The following is a 25068-nucleotide window of genomic DNA, read 5'->3' as shown; positions in this document are numbered from 1 at the left end:
AACCCTGCACTAGCATAAGTAATTAAAATCACAAAACAGAAGTTCAAAGCATATGTAGAATTTCAAAAGTCACAAAACATCTATAAATGTACAACACTCAATGTGAGCGGTGTCTCATATATTAAAATTGAATCAATCCAACTGCTTCAGGATCGTTAGAAAATATATACATGTACACATAAACATCCCATGAACAAGGCGCTAACGCCAGTATATTCAAATAATATTTCGATGGATACCTGATGTTATTCATGCATAAAGAGGTCGTAGGATCACTAAGTTGGTATAACATTTAGAAATAGATCCATTCTCAAAATCGCAACTCTTGCTGTGAAGACTACTGACTGCCGTACACCCTTGCCTGGTGAGTACGTCACCATGTAATGCAACGGCAACAAAACAGAACAGGCAGCTGACTTTCAGAACAATATGCGCGTATATCTCCTAATACAGCCAGCATATGATAATTAACTACATAAAGTGCAACAGTGCAAAATCTATAATAATAAATACATCAGAACACATGAGTTGATTTAAAAAGACAACGTATTAGAAAACTGTAAGTGCGTTGTCTACCATCTATGAACCTTCTTAAAACGTTCTCAAAGCATATGTAATCCTCACCTATCATTTTGTAAAAACAAGGTAAGGGAAAAACTTCATTACAGCAAACGAAGAATTATAAATTATCAATGTTTCCGATAAAAACAGGAACCGTATTTACAACATATACTGAGGGTGAAGGGAACAGAAATAAATAATAAAACAGATCTGTGACAGGTACGAGCCATGTGAATAGTGTAAAAGCCTATCCGACCCTCATATAATAACATCTAACAGGAATGTGCAAAACACGACTATTTTAAAAATTCCTGGAACAAGCATATGACATGAACAGTAGACCAATGAAAAAGTTGGTATACTGAAAATACCGAGGTACTCCTATGTTACTAACTTATATTAAAAACATGTGAGGAAAGATATGTGTATAATTTTGGTGCGAGATGTTTATACAAGCGATTTAATACCATAGCCCCTCAAAGTAAAGAACCTACATTACCTTATCCCTAAGAGACTCCTTTAGCCTACTGGAGTTAGTACAAACCGTTCCCACTCTAATGCTACACTATCCAAATAAACCAATTGAGTGGTCCTAGAATTAAAAACTGTAACAGTTTGTACTGAATAAAAACTAACATGCTAACATTAATATATAAAAAGAAAATAAAGTATATATTATGTCAACATAATAAATAATAATCAGTCTCAAAATTGCATGCATATGTAATCAAAGACAGAGAAAGAGAGAACTAAGGGTGGTGGTCAAAGTGGCCATAATTATCTCTCAATAGAAGGCTAAAAACAATATTAGTGTTTTGGTGCTCGTAATTTCCTTTTTCTTAAAAAAGGTTTAATCTGGACCTTATCGTTCAGGCCCGGATAATGGTCAGCTCTAAGTCTGATGATCCACTTCATCTCATTCTCTAGAGTATAGTTAATAATGTCTCCTCCTCTCGCACCTGGTATGATCTTTTGAATAACAAAAAACTTAAAACTATGACTAGTTCCTCTTTCCTTGTTGTGTTTTGCTAACGCATTGAACATAGAACCTACCCTGATGTGGTAGATATGCTCCCTAATACGTTCTTTCAGAGCCCTATTGGTTTTCCCTACATAAAATGCTGGGCATATCTCACAGGTGGCCATATAAACGATATGTATACTATTGCATGTAGTGTTCGTCTGGAAATTATATACACGTTCAGTAATAGGGTGGGTAAAGACTGTGGTCCCATTTATGTAAGTGCACTGATTGCATTTTCCACATGGCATCGTGTTGATGCTATTTGTTTGCTCCTTATGAGTATTATATTGATACCTGGGATTACACAAAATTCTTCTCAAATTGGGTTGGTTCTTGTACACTACCTTTAACTGAGGTCCCACTATATCCTTAATGTCCTTATCTAGTAGCAAAACATCCCAGTGTTTTTCCATGATATGTCTAATATTCAAAGAATCTCTAGTAAATAACATGGATGCTCTACAGATATTCATAGATCTGGGTGCTACAACCATATTTAAGTTAGGCGATGGTTCAGAAAAATATGGTTTGGCTTTATTCTCCCTCAGGGCTCCAACATCTGATATGGTGCGTTCAAAATCTGCAACATCATAGCCTCTTTGCATAAACTGATTCTCTAGTTCAGCTAATTCCTTAATGTAGCCTACCTCTGTGGGGTTCAACCTCGATGCCCTAATTACCTGTCCTTTCATGACGTTATCAAAAACATACCTAGGATGCATGCTTTCCTTGTGTAGTATAGTATTCCTGTGGCACGATTTCCTGTATACTGAGGTGTTCAACATCCCATTACTGAGCCTATTGATGTTGACATCTAAATAAGAAATCTGATCGTGTGAGTATGTGGTAGTAAATTTCAAAAAATTGGTGGAATGATTCAAATCAGTTATAAATCTCAAAAGAGTATCTACATCACTTTTCCAAATGAAAACAAATCATCCACGAATCTACGATAGATACCTACATGTTCCTTATAAAGATTGGATTCAAAAGGAAAGTCTCCTCCCATTGAGCCATAACAAGGTTGGCGTAGCTGTTGGCACAGGACGTGCCCATGGCTCGCCATCCTTTTGGAGAAACAATGCTTCTCCAAACATAAAGATGTTATTAGTTAAGACAATTTCTAATAATAAGGTAAGAAAGTCTATTCTCTCAGGAGTGAGATCAGAGTGTGCCTTTAAGTAATCTTGAATATATTGTATCCCCAATTCATTGGGGATCACAGTAAAAAGACTCACTACATCCAGTGTGACTAATAAGTATGATGCATGGTCTTCTACGTACTTCATGTAGGAATATAAATCCAAAAGGAACTGTTTACTGTCCCTCAGAATAGTATGGTTATCGTTAACCAAGGGTCTCAGATGGTATTCAACGAAAATGGACAAAGGTTCAGTCACCCACCCTTGTCCTGAAACAATAGGTCTCATGGGTGGTTCTGTATGTGATTTATGAACTTTAGGGAGGCCTTGTATAATGGGAATGAGGGGGTTGTAAACTCTAAAATAATTATATAGTTCTTTGGTTATATTATTAGATGCAAATAATTCATCCAATGTATAGGATATCTGTAGAACTTTCTCCTTAACAAATTCTATATCAATCTTTAAATACGAGGTCGAATCCTCAAGGAGGAGACACATTCTCCTATTATAATCAGTGACATCCATTAGTACTATCGGTCCTCCTTTATCTGCTGGCCTGATCACCACATTATTGTCATTTCTTAAATCTTTAAGTGCCTGCCTTTGTTTGTAATTTAAATTGCATTTAAATCTCATATCATGTGATTCTTCAAAATGTTTATGTATATCATTTTCTATCATCCTAGAATAAACATCAAGAAGGGGATGTAGTTGGGGAATGTATACGCTATTAGGTTTGAATTTCTCATTAATTTTACCTGTACTGGTGTTACCAAATTCTAATTTCAATTGTACATTCCTTATAAACATTTTAGAGTCAACTATGTAGTCTACAATATTTCCTTTCTTGGTGGGTATAAAGTTCAACCCTTTGTTTAAAACTTCCTCTTCATGTGCAGTTAGTATCCTACTTGAAAGGTTTACCACTAACGAATCGATTTCTCCCACATTCTTTTTAAGGTGGGTCCTTGTTGCTCCCCTCCAGACCCCTTTCTTTTTTGCCTGCCCCTGCTCATGGATCTCGTTCTCCCAGTTTGCTGTTTGTGTGCTATGGGGAAAGGGGTATTAGTCAACGTCTTGATCAGTGGTTCTGGATGTAAGCCACTACATTGTGTAGTTTTCCTCCTAACAACTGCTTCCTCTGATGTATGCGAATCAAAGGTATGTGTATGGTTCATTCCGTGTGGCCCTCCTGTTGTGTTATTCTCAACATTAGAATTATCTGTACTCCTCTCCCCATCTTCCTGAAAAACTATCTCAGTGTAAGAGACATTTCTATCTTTGTTATTCTTATTATTCATTTGCATTTCAATACTAGCAGTGTTACTAGTCACTGGTATACTTGAGTTTGCTATAGAGGTAGGTACAGGTGTATTTCTAGTTCTACCATTTGTATCATTTCTAAAAGCATTCCTTCTACCTTGTGTATCATTAGTGTTATTATTTGTAACATTAAATCTATCTCTGGGCCAAGTAAAGACATTGGAATTCTTGAAATCCCTTATGTCTCTTAAGATCTTATTCTTCTTCTGTTCTAATAACCTTCTTTCAAGTACTAGTACATTATCTATCACTCTTTCTAATTTAACATCAATGTTGTTCTTAGAATATTTTTTCATAATTGTGTCAAACATATTATTCACTTTCAATCTCAAACTATCTTCTTCAGGTTTATGAAAATTAATAAGCAGTTTCATATAATTATAACTGAGTTCCATGTTGAGTTGTTGCCATTGGTACAACAGGTCCGGTACACTATCACCTGAAGTGGGCATCTTCAGGATGCGTAGGCCCCGTGGTATGATACGTTTCTCCAAACAGGCCTCAAAGTAATGTCTTTGAATTTGTAACTTCTTTAATTTAATTGTTTCATGCTCCAAAGTAAACAGTTCTTCTTGCATAGTCACAGATTCCTCATTATATATGGCATCATCTGTTGAGTCAAGGACCGGCTCATATGCCAGTAATAAGTTTTCACTACCAGTCACACAACTTTGGAACCTGTCGGTTCCTGTATGAAAGTTCTGTCTTTGTGGCACATAAGGTAATTCAATATTGGAGGTATCATTGTCGGCCATCCCCTTGGATTTGGAAGAAGAAATGTAGATATAACTAAAAACCAACAACCAAAGTTCCAAACCTCGGGGTGTAGTACCAGCAAAATCAAACGAATAACAACTGATAAACAACAGTTGCTGGTATACACTATGGCACCAATACAGTACTGTATAGAGTCTCTATTCGGCTTAAAATATGCTCACCACTTCAAACAATGAGACACAGTCAAGTCGGTAAAGTTCACAAACATCCAATGCTGATGTGTTAAAGGCACAAATACAGCTCTCGTTTCTGCGATGAAAAATCACCAAATGCAGCAGTAATAAAAGATAAATTCCTTTTATTCACAGTAAGCGCTTTCGCCTTTCGGCTTCTTCAGACTGTTTGACAATAAGACATGGTTAAAATAAACATTTAAATACTCTAGTGCGACTACTCATTGGTTGGAACCATGAGCATGTCATAAAACACACAACAACTAGGACCGGAACTAACCCTGCACTAGCATAAGTAATTAAAATCACAAAACAGAAGTTCAAAGCATATGTAGAATTTCAAAAGTCACAAAACATCTATAAATGTACAACACTCAATGTGAGCGGTGTCTCATATATTAAAATTGAATCAATCCAACTGCTTCAGGATCGTTAGAAAATATATACATGTACACATAAACATCCCATGAACAAGGCGCTAACGCCAGTATATTCAAATAATATTCGATGGATACCTGATGTTATTCATGCATAAAGAGGTCGTAGGATCACTAAGTTGGTATAACATTTAGAAATAGATCCATTCTCAAAATCGCAACTCTTGCTGTGAAGACTACTGACTGCCGTACACCCTTGCCTGGTGAGTACGTCACCATGTAATGCAACGGCAACAAAACAGAACAGGCAGCTGACTTTCAGAACAATATGCGCGTATATCTCCTAATACAGCCAGCATATGATAATTAACTACATAAAGTGCAACAGTGCAAAATCTATAATAATAAATACATCAGAACACATGAGTTGATTTAAAAAGACAACGTATTAGAAAACTGTAAGTGCGTTGTCTACCATCTATGAACCTTCTTAAAACGTTCTCAAAGCATATGTAATCCTCACCTATCATTTTGTAAGAACAAGGTAAGGGAAAAACTTCATTACAGCAAACGAAGAATTATAAATTATCAATGTTTCCGATAAAAACAGGAACCGTATTTACAACATATACTGAGGGTGAAGGGAACAGAAATAAATAATAAAACAGATCTGTGACAGGTACGAGCCATGTGAATAGTGTAAAAGCCTATCCGACCCTCATATAATAACATCTAACAGGAATGTGCAAAACACGACTATTTTAAAAATTCCTGGAACAAGCATGACATGAACAGTAGACCAATGAAAAGTTGGTATACTGAAAATACCGAGGTACTCCTATGTTACTAACTTATATTAAAAACATGTGAGGAAAGATATGTGTATAATTTTGGTACGAGATGTTTATACAAGCGATTTAATACCATAGCCCCTCAAAGTAAAGAACCTACATTACCTTATCCCTAAGAGACTCCTTTAGCCTACTGGAGTTAGTACAAACCGTTCCCACTCTAATGCTACACTATCCAAATAAACCAATTGAGTGGTCCTAGAATTAAAAACTGTAACAGTTTGTACTGAATAAAAACTAACATGCTAACATTAATATATAAAAGAAAATAAAGTATATATTATGTCAACATAATAAATAATAATCAGTCTCAAAATTGCATGCATATGTAATCAAAGACAGAGAAAGAGAGAACTAAGGGTGGTGGTCAAAGTGGCCATAATTATCTCTCAATAGAAGGCTAAAACAATATTAGTGTTTTGGTGCTCGTAATTTCCTTTTTCTTAAAAAAGGTTTAATCTGGACCTTATCGTTCAGGCCCGGATAATGGTCAGCTCTAAGTCTGATGATCCACTTCATCTCATTCTCTAGAGTATAGTTAATAATGTCTCCTCCTCTCGCACCTGGTATGATCTTTTGAATAACAAAAAACTTAAAACTATGACTAGTTCCTCTTTCCTTGTTGTGTTTTGCTAACGCATTGAACATAGAACCTACCCTGATGTGGTAGATATGCTCCCTAATACGTTCTTTCAGAGCCCTATTGGTCTTCCCAACATAAAATGCTGGGCATATCTCACAGGTGGCCATATAAACAATATGTATACTATTGCATGTAGTGTTCGTCTGGAAGTTATATACACGTTCAGTAATAGGGTGGGTAAAGACTGTGGTCCCATTTATGTAAGTGCACTGATTGCATTTTCCACATGGCATCGTGTTGATGCTATTTGTTTGCTCCTTATGAGTATTATATTGATACCTGGGATTACACAAAATTCTTCTCAAATTGGGTTGGTTCTTGTACACTACCTTTAACTGAGGTCCCACTATATCCTTAATGTCCTTATCTAGTAGCAAAACATCCCAGTGTTTTTCCATGATATGTCTAATATTCAAAGAATCTCTAGTAAATAACATGGATGCTCTACAGATATTCATAGATCTGGGTGCTACAACCATATTTAAGTTAGGCGATGGTTCAGAAAAATATGGTTTGGCTTTATTCTCCCTCAGGGCTCCAACATCTGATATGGTGCGTTCAAAATCTGCAACATCATAGCCTCTTTGCATAAACTGATTCTCTAGTTCAGCTAATTCCTTAATGTAGCCTACCTCTGTGGGGTTCAACCTCGATGCCCTAATTACCTGTCCTTTCATGGCGTTATCAAAAACATACCTAGGATGCATGCTTTCCTTGTGTAGTATAGTATTCCTGTGGCACGATTTCCTGTATACTGAGGTGTTCAACATCCCATTACTGAGCCTATTGATGTTGACATCTAAATAAGAAATCTGATCGTGTGAGTATGTGGTAGTAAATTTCAAAAAATTGGTGGAATGATTCAAATCAGTTATAAATCTCAAAAGAGTATCTACATCACTTTTCCAAATGAAAACAAATCATCCACGAATCTCGATAGATACCTACATGTTCCTTATAAAGATTGGATTCAAAAAGGAAAGTCTCCTCCCATTGAGCCATAACAAGGTTGGCGTAGCTGTTGGCACAGGACGTGCCCATGGCTACGCCATCCTTTTGGAGAAACAATGCTTCTCCAAACATAAAGATGTTATTAGTTAAGACAATTTCTAATAATAAGGTAAGAAAGTCTATTCTCTCAGGAGTGAGATCAGAGTGTGCCTTTAAGTAATCTTGAATATATTGTATCCCCAATTCATTGGGGATCACAGTAAAAGACTCACTACATCCAGTGTGACTAATAAGTATGATGCATGGTCTTCTACGTACTTCATGTAGGAATATAAATCCAAAAGGAACTGTTTACTGTCCCTCAGAATAGTATGGTTATCGTTAACCAAGGGTCTCAGATGGTATTCAACGAAAATGGACAAAGGTTCAGTCACCCACCCTTGTCCTGAAACAATAGGTCTCATGGGTGGTTCTGTATGTGATTTATGAACTTTAGGGAGGCCTTGTATAATGGGACTGGATGGGTTGTAAACTCTAAAATAATTATATAGTTCTTTGGTTATATTATTAGATGCAAATAATTCATCCAATGTATAGGATATCTGTAGAACTTTCTCCTTAACAAATTCTATATCAATCTTTAAATACGAGGTCGAATCCTCAAGGAGGAGACACATTCTCCTATTATAATCAGTGACATCCATTAGTACTATCGGTCCTCCTTTATCTGCTGGCCTGATCACCACATTATTGTCATTTCTTAAATCTTTAAGTGCCTGCCTTTGTTTGTAATTTAAATTGCATTTAAATCTCATATCATGTGATTCTTCAAAATGTTTATGTATATCATTTTCTATCATCCTAGAATAAACATCAAGAAGGGGATGTAGTTGGGAATGTATACGCTATTAGGTTTGAATTTCTCATTAATTTTACCTGTACTGGTGTTACCAAATTCTAATTTCAATTGTACATTCCTTATAAACATTTTAGAGTCAACTATGTAGTCTACAATATTTCCTTTCTTGGTGGGTATAAAGTTCAACCCTTTGTTTAAAACTTCCTCTTCATGTGCAGTTAGTATCCTACTTGAAAGGTTTACCACTAACGAATCGATTTCTCCCACATTCTTTTTAAGGTGGGTCCTTGTTGCTCCCCTCCAGACCCCTTTCTTTTTTGCCTGCCCCTGCTCATGGATCTCGTTCTCCCAGTTTGCTGTTTGTGTGCTATGGGGAAAGGGGTATTAGTCAACGTCTTGATCAGTGGTTCTGGATGTAAGCCACTACATTGTGTAGTTTTCCTCCTAACAACTGCTTCCTCTGATGTATGCGAATCAAAGGTATGTGTATGGTTCATTCCGTGTGGCCCTCCTGTTGTGTTATTCTCAACATTAGAATTATCTGTACTCCTCTCCCCATCTTCCTGAAAAACTATCTCAGTGTAAGAGACATTTCTATCTTTGTTATTCTTATTATTCATTTGCATTTCAATACTAGCAGTGTTACTAGTCACTGGTATACTTGAGTTTGCTATAGAGGTAGGTACAGGTGTATTTCTAGTTCTACCATTTGTATCATTTCTAAAAGCATTCCTTCTACCTTGTGTATCATTAGTGTTATTATTTGTAACATTAAATCTATCTCTGGGCCAAGTAAAGACATTGGAATTCTTGAAATCCCTTATGTCTCTTAAGATCTTATTCTTCTTCTGTTCTAATAACCTTCTTTCAAGTACTAGTACATTATCTATCACTCTTTCTAATTTAACATCAATGTTGTTCTTAGAATATTTTTCATAATTGTGTCAAACATATTATTCACTTTCAATCTCAAACTATCTTCTTCAGGTTTATGAAAATTAATAAGCAGTTTCATATAATTATAACTGAGTTCCATGTTGAGTTGTTGCCATTGGTACAACAGGTCCGTACACTATCACCTGAAGTGGGCATCTTCAGGATGCGTAGGCCCGTGGTATGATACGTTTCTCCAAACAGGCCTCAAAGTAATGTCTTTGAATTTGTAACTTCTTTAATTTAATTGTTTCATGCTCCAAAGTAAACAGTTCTTCTTGCATAGTCACAGATTCCTCATTATATATGGCATCATCTGTTGAGTCAAGGACCGGCTCATATGCCAGTAATAAGTTTTCACTACCAGTCACACAACTTTGGAACCTGTCGGTTCCTGTATGAAAGTTCTGTCTTTGTGGCACATAAGGTAATTCAATATTGGAGGTATCATTGTCGGCCATCCTTGGATTTGGAAGAAGAAATGTAGATATAACTAAAACCAACAACCAAAGTTCCAAACCTCGGGTGTAGTACCAGCAAAATCAAGCGAATAACAACTGATAAACAACAGTTGCTGGTATACACTATGGCACCAATACAGTACTGTATAGAGTCTCTATTTCGCTTAAAATATGCTCACCACTTCAAACAATGAGACACAGTCAAGTCGGTAAAGTTCACAAACATCCAATGCTGATGTGTTAAAGGCACAAATACAGCTCTCGTTTCTGCGATGAAAAATCACCAAATGCAGCAGTAATAAAGATAAATTCCTTTTATTCACAGTAAGCTTTCGCTTCGGCTTCTTCAGACTGTTTGACAATAAGACATGGTTAAAATAAACATTTAAATACTCTAGTGCGACTACTCATTGGTTGGAACCATGAGCATGTCATAAAACACACAACAACTAGGACCGGAACTAACCCTGCACTAGCATAAGTAATTAAAATCACAAAACAGAAGTTCAAAGCATATGTAGAATTTCAAAGTCACAAAACATCTATAAATGTACAACACTCAATGTGAGCGGTGTCTCATATTAAAATTGAATCAATCCAACTGCTTCAGGATCGTTAGAAAATATATACATGTACACATAAACATCCCATGAACAAGGCGCTAACGCCAGTATATTCAAATAATATTTCGATGGATACCTGATGTTATTCATGCATAAAGAGGTCGTGATCACTAAGTTGGTATAACATTTAGAAATAGATCCATTCTCAAAATCGCAACTCTTGCTGTGAAGACTACTGACTGCCGTACACCCTTGCCTGGTGAGTACGTCACCACGTAATGCAACGGCAACAAAACAGAACAGGCAGCTGACTTTCAGAACAATATGCGCGTATATCTCCTAATACAGCCAGCATATGATAATTAACTACATAAAGTGCAACAGTGCAAAATCTATAATAATAAATACATCAGAACACATGAGTTGATTTAAAAAGACAACGTATTAGAAAACTGTAAGTGCGTTGTCTACCATCTATGAACCTTCTTAAAACGTTCTCAAAGCATATGTAATCCTCACCTATCATTTTGTAAAAACAAGGTAAGGGAAAAACTTCATTACAGCAAACGAAGAATTATAAATTATCAATGTTTCCGATAAAAACAGGAACCGTATTTACAACATATACTGAGGGTGAAGGGAACAGAAATAAATAATAAAACAGATCTGTGACAGGTACGAGCCATGTGAATAGTGTAAAAGCCTATCCGACCCTCATATAATAACATCTAACAGGAATGTGCAAAACACGACTATTTTAAAAATTCCTGGAACAAGCATATGACATGAACAGTAGACCAATGAAAAAGTTGGTATACTGAAAATACCGAGGTACTCCTATGTTACTAACTTATATTAAAAAACATGTGAGGAAAGATATGTGTATAATTTTGGTACGAGATGTTTATACAAGCGATTTAATACCATAGCCCCTCAAAGTAAAGAACCTACATTACCTTATCCCTAAGAGACTCCTTTAGCCTACTGGAGTTAGTACAAACCGTTCCCACTCTAATGCTACACTATCCAAATAAACCAATTGAGTGGTCCTAGAATTAAAAACTGTAACAGTTTGTACTGAATAAAAACTAACATGCTAACATTAATATATAAAAAGAAAATAAAGTATATATTATGTCAACATAATAAATAATAATCAGTCTCAAAATTGCATGCATATGTAATCAAAGACAGAGAAAGAGAGAACTAAGGGTGGTGGTCAAAGTGGCCATAATTATCTCTCAATAGAAGGCTAAAAACAATATTAGTGTTTTGGTGCTCGTAATTTCCTTTTTCTTAAAAAAGGTTTAATCTGGACCTTATCGTTCAGGCCGGATAATGGTCAGCTCTAAGTCTGATGATCCACTTCAACTCATTCTCTAGAGTATAGTTAATAATGTCTCCTCCTCTCGCACCTGGTATGATCTTTTGAATAACAAAAAACTTAAAACTATGACTAGTTCCTCTTTCCTTGTTGTGTTTTGCTAACGCATTGAACATAGAACCTACCCTGATGTGGTAGATATGCTCCCTAATACGTTCTTTCAGTGCCCTATTGGTTTCCTACATAAAATGCTGGGCATATAGCACAGGTGGCCATATAAGCAATGTGTATACTATTGCATGTAGTGTTCGTCTGGAAATTATATACACGTTCAGTAATAGGGTGGGTAAAGACTGTGGTCCCATTTATGTAAGTGCACTGATTGCATTTTCCACATGGCATCGTGTTGATGCTATTTGTTTGCTCCTTATGAGTATTATATTGATACCTGGGATTACAAAATTCTTCTCAAATTGGGTTGGTTCTTGTACACTACCTTTAACTGAGGTCCCACTATATCCTTAATGTCCTTATCTAGTAGCAAAACATCCCAGTGTTTTCCATGATATGTCTAATATTCAAAGAATCTCTAGTAAATAACATGGATGCTCTACAGATATTCATAGATCTGGGTGCTACAACCATATTTAAGTTAGGCGATGGTTCAGAAAAATATGGTTTGGCTTTATTCTCCCTCAGGGCTCCAACATCTGATATGGTGCGTTCAAAATCTGCAACATCATAGCCTCTTTGCATAAACTGATTCTCTAGTTCAGCTAATTCCTTAATGTAGCCTACCTCTGTGGGGTTCAACCTCGATGCCCTAATTACCTGTCCTTTCATGACGTTATCAAAAACATACCTAGGATGCATGCTTTCCTTGTGTAGTATAGTATTCCTGTGGCACGATTTCCTGTATACTGAGGTGTTCAACATCCCATTACTGAGCCTATTGATGTTGACATCTAAATAAGAAATCTGATCGTGTGAGTATGTGGTAGTAAATTTCAAAAAATTGGTGGAATGATTCAAATCAGTTATAAATCTCAAAAGAGTATCTACATCACTTTTCCAAATGAAAAACAAATCGTCCACGAATCTACGATAGATACCTACATGTTCCTTATAAAGATTGGATTCAAAAAGGAAAGTCTCCTCCCATTGAGCCATAACAAGGTTGGCGTAGCTGTTGGCACAGGACGTGCCCATGGCTACGCCATCCTTTTGGAGAAACAATGCTTCTCCAAACATAAAGATGTTATTAGTTAAGACAATTTCTAATAATAAGGTAAGAAAGTCTATTCTCTCAGGAGTGAGATCAGAGTGTGCCTTTAAGTAATCTTGAATATATTGTATCCCCAATTCATTGGGGATCACAGTAAAAAGACTCACTACATCCAGTGTGACTAATAAGTATGATGCATGGTCTTCTACGTACTTCATGTAGGAATATAAATCCAAAAGGAACTGTTTACTGTCCCTCAGAATAGTATGGTTATCGTTAACCAAGGGTCTCAGATGGTATTCAACGAAAATGGACAAAGGTTCAGTCACCCACCCTTGTCCTGAAACAATAGGTCTCATGGGTGGTTCTGTATGTGATTTATGAACTTTAGGGAGGCCTTGTATAATGGGAATGAGGGGGTTGTAAACTCTAAAATAATTATATAGTTCTTTGGTTATATTATTAGATGCAAATAATTCATCCAATGTATAGGATATCTGTAGAACTTTCTCCTTAACAAATTCTATATCAATCTTTAAATACGAGGTCGAATCCTCAAGGAGGAGACACATTCTCCTATTATAATCAGTGACATCCATTAGTACTATCGGTCCTCCTTTATCTGCTGGCCTGATCACCACATTATTGTCATTTCTTAAATCTTTAAGTGCCTGCCTTTGTTTGTAATTTAAATTGCATTTAAATCTCATATCATGTGATTCTTCAAAATGTTTATGTATATCATTTTCTATCATCCTAGTGAGTCTTTTTACTGTGATCCCCAATGAATTGGGGATACAATATATTCAAGATTACTTAAAGGCACACTCTGATCTCACTCCTGAGAGAATAGACTTTCTTACCTTATTATTAGAAATTGTCTTAACTAATAACATCTTTATGTTTGGAGAAGCATTGTTTCTCCAAAAGGATGGCGTAGCCATGGGCACGTCCTGTGCCAACAGCTACGCCAACCTTGTTATGGCTCAATGGGAGGAGACTTTCCTTTTTGAATCCAATCTTTATAAGGAACATGTAGGTATCTATCGTAGATTCGTGGATGATTTGTTTTTCATTTGGAAAAGTGATGTAGATACTCTTTTGAGATTTATAACTGATTTGAATCATTCCACCAATTTTTTGAAATTTACTACCACATACTCACACGATCAGATTTCTTATTTAGATGTCAACATCAATAGGCTCAGTAATGGGATGTTGAACACCTCAGTATACAGGAAATCGTGCCACAGGAATACTATACTACAAGGAAAGCATGCATCCTAGGTATGTTTTGATAACGTCATGAAAGGACAGGTAATTAGGGCATCGAGGTTGAACCCCACAGAGGTAGGCTACATTAAGGAATTAGCTGAACTAGAGAATCAGTTTATGCAAAGAGGCTATGATGTTGCAGATTTTGAACGCACCATATCAGATGTTGGAGCCCTGAGGGAGAATAAAGCCAAACCATATTTTTCTGAACCATCGCCTAACTTAAATATGGTTGTAGCACCCAGATCTATGAATATCTGTAGAGCATCCATGTTATTTACTAGAGATTCTTTGAATATTAGACATATCATGGAAAAACACTGGGATGTTTTGCTACTAGATAAGGACATTAAGGATATAGTGGGACCTCAGTTAAAGGTAGTGTACAAGAACCAACCCAATTTGAGAAGAATTTTGTGTAATCCCAGGTATCAATATAATACTCATAAGGAGCAAACAAATAGCATCAACACGATGCCATGTGGAAAATGCAATCAGTGCACTTACATAAATGGGACCACAGTCTTTACCCACCCTATTACTGAGCGTGTATATAATTTCAGACGAACACTACATGCAATAGTATACATATCGTTTATATGGCCACCTGTGAGATATGCCCAGCATTTTATGTAGGGAAAACCAATAGGGCTCTGAAAGAACGTATTAGGGAGCATATCTACCACATCAGGGTAGGTTCTATGTTCAATGCGTTAGCAAAACACAACAAGGAAAGAGGAACTAGTCATAGTTTTAAGTTTTTTGTTATTCAAAAGATCATACCAGGTGCGAGAGGAGGAGACATTATTAACTATACTCTAGAGAATGAGATGAAGTGGATCATCAGACTTAGAGCTGACCATTATCCGGGCCTGAACGATAAGGTCCAGATTAAACCTTTTTTAAGAAAAAGGAAATTACGAGCACCAAAACACTAATATTGTTTTTAGCCTTCTATTGAGAGATAATTATGGCCACTTTGACCACCACCCTTAGTTCTCTTTTTCTCTGTCTTTGATTACATATGCATGCAATTTTGAGACTGATTATTATTTATTATGTTGACATAATATATACTTTATTTTCTTTTTATATATTAATGTTAGCATGTTAGTTTTTATTCAGTACAAACTGTTACAGTTTTAATTCTAGGACCACTCAATTGGTTTATTTGGATAGTGTAGCATTAGAGTGGGAACGGTTTGTACTAACTCCAGTAGGCTAAAGGAGTCTCTTAGGGATAAGGTAATGTAGGTTCTTTACTTTGAGGGGCTATGGTATTAAATCGCTTGTATAAACATCTCGTACCAAAATTATACACATATCTTTCCTCACATGTTTTTAATATAAGTTAGTAACATAGGAGTACCTCGGTATTTTCAGTATACCAACTTTTCATTGGTCTACTGTTCATGTCATATGCTTGTTCCAGGAATTTTTAAAATAGTCGTGTTTTGCACATTCCTGTTAGATGTTATTATATGAGGGTCGGATAGGCTTTTACACTATTCACATGGCTCGTACCTGTCACAGATCTGTTTTATTATTTATTTCTGTTCCCTTCACCCTCAGTATATGTTGTAAATACGGTTCCTGTTTTTATCGGAAACATTGATAATTTATAATTCTTCGTTTGCTGTAATGAAGTTTTTCCCTTACCTTGTTTTTACAAAATGATAGGTGAGGATTACATATGCTTTGAGAACGTTTTAAGAAGGTTCATAGATGGTAGACAACGCACTTACAGTTTTCTAATACGTTGTCTTTTTAAATCAACTCATGTGTTCTGATGTATTTATTATTATAGATTTTGCACTGTTGCACTTTATGTAGTTAATTATCATATGCTGGCTGTATTAGGAGATATACGCGCATATTGTTCTGAAAGTCAGCTGCCTGTTCTGTTTTGTTGCCGTTGCATTACGTGGTGACGTACTCACCAGGCAAGGGTGTACGGCAGTCAGTAGTCTTCACAGCAAGAGTTGCGATTTTGAGAATGGATCTATTTCTAAATGTTATACCAACTTAGTGATCCTACGACCTCTTTATGCATGAATAACATCAGGTATCCATCGAAATATTATTTGAATATACTGGCGTTAGCGCCTTGTTCATGGGATGTTTATGTGTACATGTATATATTTTCTAACGATCCTGAAGCAGTTGGATTGATTCAATTTTAATATATGAGACACCGCTCACATTGAGTGTTGTACATTTATAGATGTTTTGTGACTTTTGAAATTCTACATATGCTTTGAACTTCTGTTTTGTGATTTTAATTACTTATGCTAGTGCAGGGTTAGTTCCGGTCCTAGTTGTTGTGTGTTTTATGACATGCTCATGGTTCCAACCAATGAGTAGTCGCACTAGAGTATTTAAATGTTTATTTTAACCATGTCTTATTGTCAAACAGTCTGAAGAAGCCGAAAGGCGAAAGCGCTTACTGTGAATAAAAGGAATTTATCTTTTATTACTGCTGCATTTGGTGATTTTTCATCGCAGAAACGAGAGCTGTATTTGTGCCTTTAACACATCAGCATTGGATGTTTGTGAACTTTACCGACTTGACTGTGTCTCATTGTTTGAAGTGGTGAGCATATTTTAAGCCGAATAGAGACTCTATACAGTACTGTATTGGTGCCATAGTGTATACCAGCAACTGTTGTTTATCAGTTGTTATTCGTTTGATTTTGCTGGTACTACACCCCGAGGTTTGGAACTTTGGTTGTTGGTTTTTAATGGTATGGATGTGTCTCAGCAGAGAATGTCTGTTAGTAGTTCATTAACAACTGCATGGACTACAGTTGGTACTGACATTGAGAGAGCACCATCTCAGAACCCCACAGCACTGTCCATTCCCAACTGCTCCAGGTAACCCAGTAAGGTACGACAAGCATGCCCACCATGTAAGATCACATGGGAAAAACACCTCCAAACAGTACACATTGAAGACTTTGTGGGGCCAGTAGGCCCAGTAAACAACTTGGGCTCAGATAGCACAGAGATGGACTTCATGAATTTGATGTTCCCAGAGGAGCTGTACACCCTTATTGCCAATGAAACCAATCACTATGCTGCACAGAGGCAGGCCACAGCAGGCAAGGTCGATACGGTGGAGTCCTGTTTGTCCAGGAGACATATGCACATTTCTAGGTGTCAGAATATACATGTCTATTTTGCATGTTCCTGAATACAGGCAATACTGGGAAATGCACTATGTATATGGTCGCTTCCCAATAGTGGAGTATATGACCCGAGACAGGTTTGAAAAAATTAAGCAGTATTTCTACTGCAACAATAACAGCCTGAGCCTACCACAGGGCTCTGTGGGTCATGACAAACTACATCATGTACGACCAATACTGGATGCTGTACTTCATGCATGCAGGACACAGTACAATGTGCATCATGAGGTGGCTGTAGACAAAGCCATGGTTGGCAGAGCAACAGAAGTGATCCCTGGGGTGTATTTCCTATTTCCCATCCACTCACCAAGATTTTTCTTGAAGAGTGCTAATGAGGAGCTTTGTTTGATATAGATAGGTAGTTTGTTCCAGAGTATGGGAAGTCTCTGGGACAGAAATCTATCCCTCCAGCATGTCCTCTTTATTATGGTGACAAGGTTTGGTCCCTAGAGCATGTAGCTCAGAGGGATTGGGATTTCTTTAGGTGTTGCATGTCCAACAGCTCTGGGTTTGACATAGTTTTGTATATTAGGCAGAGATCACCTCAGAGTAGACGATATGCTACTGAGTAACGCTGGAGTTTTTGAGATGGTCAATGTAGGGCATCTGTTTGAGGCCAGTAATCCTCTTTATGAGGTACTTCTGTGGCCTTTTCAGCTGCTGCAGATGTCTTGTGAGGTACATTCAGAAATGGGTGTTGTACTCTATAATGGGTCTAATGAGTGTCGAGTAGAGGGGAAAAAATTACCTCTTTTTTTCCTGGATGAGAACCCTTTTGTGATGAGGTGTGCCACATAGAAGGATTTCCCGACTACTGTGGTGATGTGATTATCAAAGAAGAGACTACTGTCCACCTGGGTCCCAAGGTCTCTTATCACACATTTGGCGTTAAGTAGACTGCCGCCTATGTGGTAGTTCATGGGTACAGAGTTTTTATCAAAGGGGATGACAATGCACTTTTTGGCACTGAGCTTGAGGCCATGGCTCTGACACCAGGCATCTGTCTCAGTGAAGCCCTTCTGCGGGATGTCCACATCATTTGGGGACTCGACTATGGCTCCTAGTTTGCAGTCATCTGTAAACTTCATTAGCCAAAGGCCTTCTGTGTTAGGCTGTACTTCAGAGAAGTACTTATCAAACAGGAGAGGTCCCAGGACTGAACCCTGTGATACTCCATTTGTCACTGGTTTAAAGACAGATTTGGAGTCTGCAACTTTTACAGTGTAGGTTCTGTCAGTGAGCCAAATGGCAACCCATCTTGTGATGTAGGGATTTATAACTAGTTTAGTGAGTTTGGCTATAATTCCAGAATGGGGGATGGTATCAAAAGCCTTGACGAGGTCAAGATAGGTTGTGTGAACCACCTTACCCTCGTCTACGGCTTTGGTGACTGTCTCAAAGAAGTCAATCAGGTTCAGAAGGTATGATCTGCCTTTCACAAACCCAAACTGGGTGGGGTCCAGAGTTTGGAGGTTACCAATGTCTTTGTTTATGAGATCCATGATGATACATTCCATGGCTTTACAGACCAGGCTCATCAGGCTAATAGGGTGATAGTTCCCAGGATCAGTGGTGGTTCCCCCTTTGTGGAGTGGGATAACTGTTGCTGTGCACCATTCAGTGGGCATAAAGCCTGACATGAGGCTATTATTGAACATGGTGCTTAGGTGGGGAGTCAATTAGTTCTGAAGTTCATGTAAAAAGCAGCATGGGATGTTGTCCAGTCCCATGGATGCTGTGTTTTTGGCTTTAGAGAGTGCAGATTTTACCTATGTAGTTGTGATTACAGGGCCTCTGCATTCTTCCTGTATAGATATGGGCCTTTTAGAGGATGAGAGGGGGTAAAGTTAGCACTGAACCTATCTGACAGGATGTTGGCAATATCAGTTGGGTCTGTAATTTTCATGCCGTTGTGCTGTAACTCAGAGCAGATCTGGGTGTTGCCATTGAGATTCTTGACATAGCTACAGAATACTTTGTGGCTGTCCTGAGAATCAGTGGCAATTTTGTTTTCATAGCTAGCTTTGGAGGATCATATAAGGGATCTCAGCTTCTTACTGAGGCTGACTAGGGAGCTTCTCCACTCATGGGATTTTACTCTCTTTTGCAATAGTTTCTTCCTTTTGTTGTAGAGTTTGTTTATGGCAGGGGACCACCAGATTGGCTTCCCATTTTTTGGAGGTAGTTTCTTGGTTCTGTTTGGGATAGCATGATCCATGCACTTATGTAAGTGCTTATAGAGTGCATTTGTTTAGGATTCAGCAGTCGTAACTGTATTGTCCATCTGCATGGGTGTCATGAAGTTTGCCACTTCTGTCTTAAGAAGCATGAAGTTGGCGTTGGAGAAATTGCTTATCATAGTTTCCTTAATGGGTTTGGGGGCAGGATGTGGATAGCGAGTGTGATTAGCTTATGGTCAGATATGACCAACGAGGAGTTGCCTTCAGGTGTGGAACACCAGTCACTCATGTTGGTAATGACTAGGTCTAGGATATTATTGCCCCTGGTGGGGGTGTAGATAAGTTGATCCAGGGCATTGGAATTTATTAATTCCAGAAAGCGCTGAGTGAAGGAGTTGGTACATGAGTAGTTTCCCAGTTAATGGTAGGGTAGTTGAAATCACCCACTATTAGGGTGTTTGGTTGAACCCTAATATTTTCCAGTATATCAAGAAAAGAGGAGTGGGAATCCTGGGTCATGGTGGGGGGATCTATAGCAAACTACAATTTGGATTGCAGTTTTGCCCAGGATTAGTTGCACTTGGATAATCTCAGATGCATTATACTGAGCAACTATCCTGGAGGTGTGGATATCCTTAATGAATATGGACACACCTCTGCCTTTTGTGTTCCGGTCCAGGTTAGATGGCTGAAAAGTGTGGTATGAGTTATAGCCTGGTAATTCAGGGGTGCTCTCTGAAGCCTGGAATCACGTCTTAGTCACTGCACAAATATTGGTGTTTTCCATTTTAAGGAGTGCCTCAAGGGAGTGCATTTTGAGATTTAGACTTCTAGCTTTGAGTAGCATTACCCTCCATTTTTGTTTGCCTGTTTCTGTTACGGTGGTGAATTTGTTATTTGAACCTTGCATAAAAAAGGCACTGTAGGGGAGGCAAGAGCCTTAGCCAGTATCCAAAATCCCAGGGGTGACACATGCAGGCGATCTCTGGCAAAGCATTGTGGTCTGTCAACCATGTTGTCCCAGGCAGACAGATAATGGATCCCCTTAGAATGACACCAGAAGCTTTGCCAATTGTTGAAGTCAATTATTTTGTCCTTGTACTGTGGTATCATTCTGGGTGATGGCAGGATGCTACTCAGCACTAGGGTCATACTTGACTGGGCTACAAGATTGGAGAGCTCTTCCATGTCTCTTTTCATGTAGTCCAGGGAGGTACATCTCATGTCATTCACATCAACATGCCCAATGACAGAGTCATATATGTACTTGCTGTGGAGTGACCTGAGTGCGTGGGTTATGTGGCAGATCCTGGCACCCAACAGACAGCTGACAGTAACCTTCTCCCTGTTTAGCCTGGTGAGTGGGACATCAGTGTGCCTGACTATAGAGTCACCTATGACTAGTGGGTTGGTTACGTTGCTTTGCCTTATGGACGGTGGTTGAGTGGCACACTGAGTCTGTGGGCTATGTGTCATTTGGGTTGAGTTTGGAGGGTGGAGGTTGCTTGCATTTCTGCTTTGGAGGTCTCTGTTGCTTGAGCAGATTATTATTCAGAGCCTCCATCAATGTTTTTGTGTTTCTATGTTTTCTTTGTGGATTTCGGTGTTGTAGGTTTAGTGGGACTATGTGATGAGTGTGATGTGGTGCAAGTGTTTACCTTCTCCTCTTGACTGTCAAGTTCAGTCTTGGGTGGAGAGAGCTTTACCTCCAGTTTAGCTAGATAAGTGCATCTCTCACAGGTTGTAGTGTTGGGTGGTAGGAGGAGAGGATTGTCTGTGTACATGAGGCAATTGCTACATTGCCCCAAGATGTCCATATTCATCAGATAGACAGGAGAGATCACTGGGAGCTGACCCTTGGACGTGCCTGAATAAAAGCACACTTTTACTGTAAACAAGTGAGGAAAGTGAGTACAAGAGCTGTTTTTCTCTAAGCAAGTGAGGAAAGTAAGTACAGAAACTGTGTTCCGCTATGTAATGAGGGAGGGTGAGAGCTGTAGTAATTTGTAGCTTATTTAGTGTTTACGACAAGTTCTGAACAAGTGCTGAGCACGAATAAGCAAATTCAAGGGCTAAAACTAAGAATCTGTATCTGAACTAGACTAGTTACAGAAAAGAAACAAGTGCAAATTCAGGCTTTTAAATCAGAAAGATGAGAGAGAGACATGGAAAAATTGCCCAAACAGCCAATAACTACAATTTCTGGTCCAGAAACCACTCTTTATGTGGTAGATAGGTTATCTAGTGCTTACTACTCCCACTGATAAGCTAGCAGGCTTCCCTCCAACACAGAAAGACTTGGGGGCCTCAGGAGCTTACAAACAGTCCTGGATACAGCAAATCTGCATCTGGACTAGACTAGTTATAGGAAAGGGGGGAAACAAGTGCAAATGCGGGCTTTTAAATCAGAAAGTTGAGAGAGATGGGAAAACTGCCCAAATGGCCACTAACTATAATCTCTGGGCCAGAACCACTCATTGTGTGGTAGATAGGTTACCTAGTACTTACCACTCCCACTGATAAGCTAGAAGGCTTCTCTCCAACACAGAAAGACTTGGGGGATTCAGGAGCTTACAAACAGTCCTGGATACAGCAAATCTGTATCTGGACTAGACTAGATACAGGAAGGGGGGAAGCAAGTGCAAATGCGGGCTTTAAAATCATGAAGTTGAGAGAGATGGCAAAAACTGCCCAAAAGGCCAATAACAACAATTTCTGGGCCAGAAACCACTCCTGATGTGGTAGCTAGGTTACCTAGTGCTTACCACTCCCACTAATAAGTTAGCAGGCTTCACTCCAACACAGACAGGCTTGGGGGGCTCAGAAGCTTACAAACAGTCCTGGATATAGCAAATCTATATCTGGACTAGACTAATTACAGGAAAGGCAGGAAACAAGCATAATTTGTTGTTATAGTTAAGCAGAACATGGGAAGATTCTAGCAAAGTTTTTTTTTTTTTTGTAAAGGAAAGGGAGAGAGGAGAAGCAGAAGATAATTCAAGGTTAGAAAACTAAATGGGTTGGCCTTCTCAAATGTTCTCTCTGTATTAGGTAGAATGAGCTAATGACAGTAGACTGGAAGGAGTGTCCCAGATCAAATTTACAGTAGGGGTGGGCAACTGCGAAGCCACCAATTATAACAGCAAGACACCAACAGGAAGGGAGGGTAAGGAACAATACTACAGCTACTAGCCTACACTCTTTTAGACAGTAAACATTTCAGAAATGTTTATCACAGCAGAAGAACAGCAGTGAGCCACAAAATGAAAGTTTTAAAACAGATAAAGGAGCAAGGAGACTCTACAGAATGCTTTTAACTGCAAAACAAAATCAATTATATGTTACACTCCCTGGCAGGCAATCAGAACAAACAGGTGCTTAACAAGTAGAGGAAATTTCCCGTTAATACCTTTCACACTGTGAAACTAGCTAAAAAGCTTTACAAACAGTGTGACAGTAAAAACCTTATTTATCAGGCCCTGTAAGGCAAACAGTTTTAGTTGGATACAACCCAAACAACCTAGGCTACTGCAACAGTGATCAATTAGAGTAACTTACATGGTCAAGCATGAAGTACTGAATGCATGCAGTGGAACCATTCCACTCAACTGCCCAGATATTCACAGAATGTTCAGATTTTTTGCCACATCGTTGTTGGTCTGTCTCTCATAAAATCTGTGGATGGCTGACAAATCACTGAGGACTGAAGTCACTAGATAAGAGATACATAGTTTCAGACTTTATATCCTTCAGAAAATGCATGGTAACACAAATTCTGTTATTCTAGCAACTTTCTATGTATACATAAAATAAATATTTCAAATCTGTCCCTATTTCTAGGCCTTTGCCCCCCCTCCCCATTATTGTGGGTTTTGTCCACATTTCTTCCAATAAGAGGTTGAGAGGTATGAGTGGAACCTAGCAGGTCATCATGTCACCCACACGTTTACTGAAATATAACAGCTGATACTCATACATGTGACTTAGCCACATTTGAACTAATAATGCACAAACTGGTATATCATTGGGGTTGAAGCAAATGAACTACTATTTTAAACACCAAACAACATACACAAAGAAAAAAAGGAGCAGCAGCAGAAATATAGCAGTCTGAAGTGAATTTAGGTAGCAGAGTGGGGTAGAGTAAAGAAGGCATAGTCACAAGGAAGTACACCTAGCTCCTGCAGTACTGTGGTAAGCTGTATTTGTTACAGCAGAGTTACACACAGTAAAGAAGGCATATACATGAGGAGGTACACATAGCTCCCGCAGTACTGTGGTAATTTGTAGCTGTTACAGCAGAGTGGCATACAGTAAGGAAGACATATCCACAAGGAGATACATACAGCTCCTGCAGTACCATGGTAAAATGTGCTTGTTATAGCAGAGTGGCACACAGTAAAGAAGACATTTCCATGATGAGGTACACATAGCTCCTGTAGTACTGTGGTAAGATGTGTTTGTTAGTTGTGTTGTATATATGAGCAATTGCTGGCCTATATATATCTTGTTTCCATAGGTTTCATCATGTCCTCCAGAGGTGGTAGATGGCAGAGGATGGACAAGTTCAGCTTTGCTAAGAATGATGTCATGCTCTACGTAGTCAGAACCCATGAGCAATACCTGTATGGTACTCCCCATCAGCTGTGGGACCAGGTGTGTGAAACACTAGCCCTCAACATCAGAGCTGTTAGTGGGGAACTGCACAACACAGTCTTGACATAGATGTGTCACTGACATGATCAGGTCAGCCTGCAAGAAAGAATGCAACATAGCTGGAGAGGGTTCAGCTGCTGGAGGAAGGCTACCTCCCACTGTAAGCCTAACTGAAGAGTAGGCTTTTCTAGTCCTCTGGCATGGAGATGATGAAGGCACGTGTATTGCACTTGAGGAGTGGACACACATTTGGGGGTTAGTCAGCCTTTATATGCACCAGATTAGTAGCCATATTGAATGTGTATTCATTAGTAATTGAGCTATGTGTGTAGACAAATCATATATACCACTGCACATGTTTCACATAAATGCATCGGCTGTACAGGTGCAAAGTAATGGCAGCAGAAGTATGTGTCTGTTCTATATCTGCATATTCGGTAGTACTGTTTGTATGCACAACACAGGGGCTCACACTTACCATATATTTAGATTACATTTGTTCTGTCTTGTGCTGTATGTTCACAGGCCATACAAGTGCTACAGTGACACCTGCCCAGGCTAGATCAGGAAAACAGGCTG

Source organism: Protopterus annectens, chromosome 9.part0, assembly GCF_019279795.1.
Source record: "Protopterus annectens isolate FY-2018-M chromosome 9.part0, PAN1.0, whole genome shotgun sequence".
NCBI classification, from domain to species: Eukaryota; Metazoa; Chordata; order Ceratodontiformes; family Protopteridae; genus Protopterus; species Protopterus annectens.
This window is presented reverse-complemented; position numbering follows the sequence as displayed.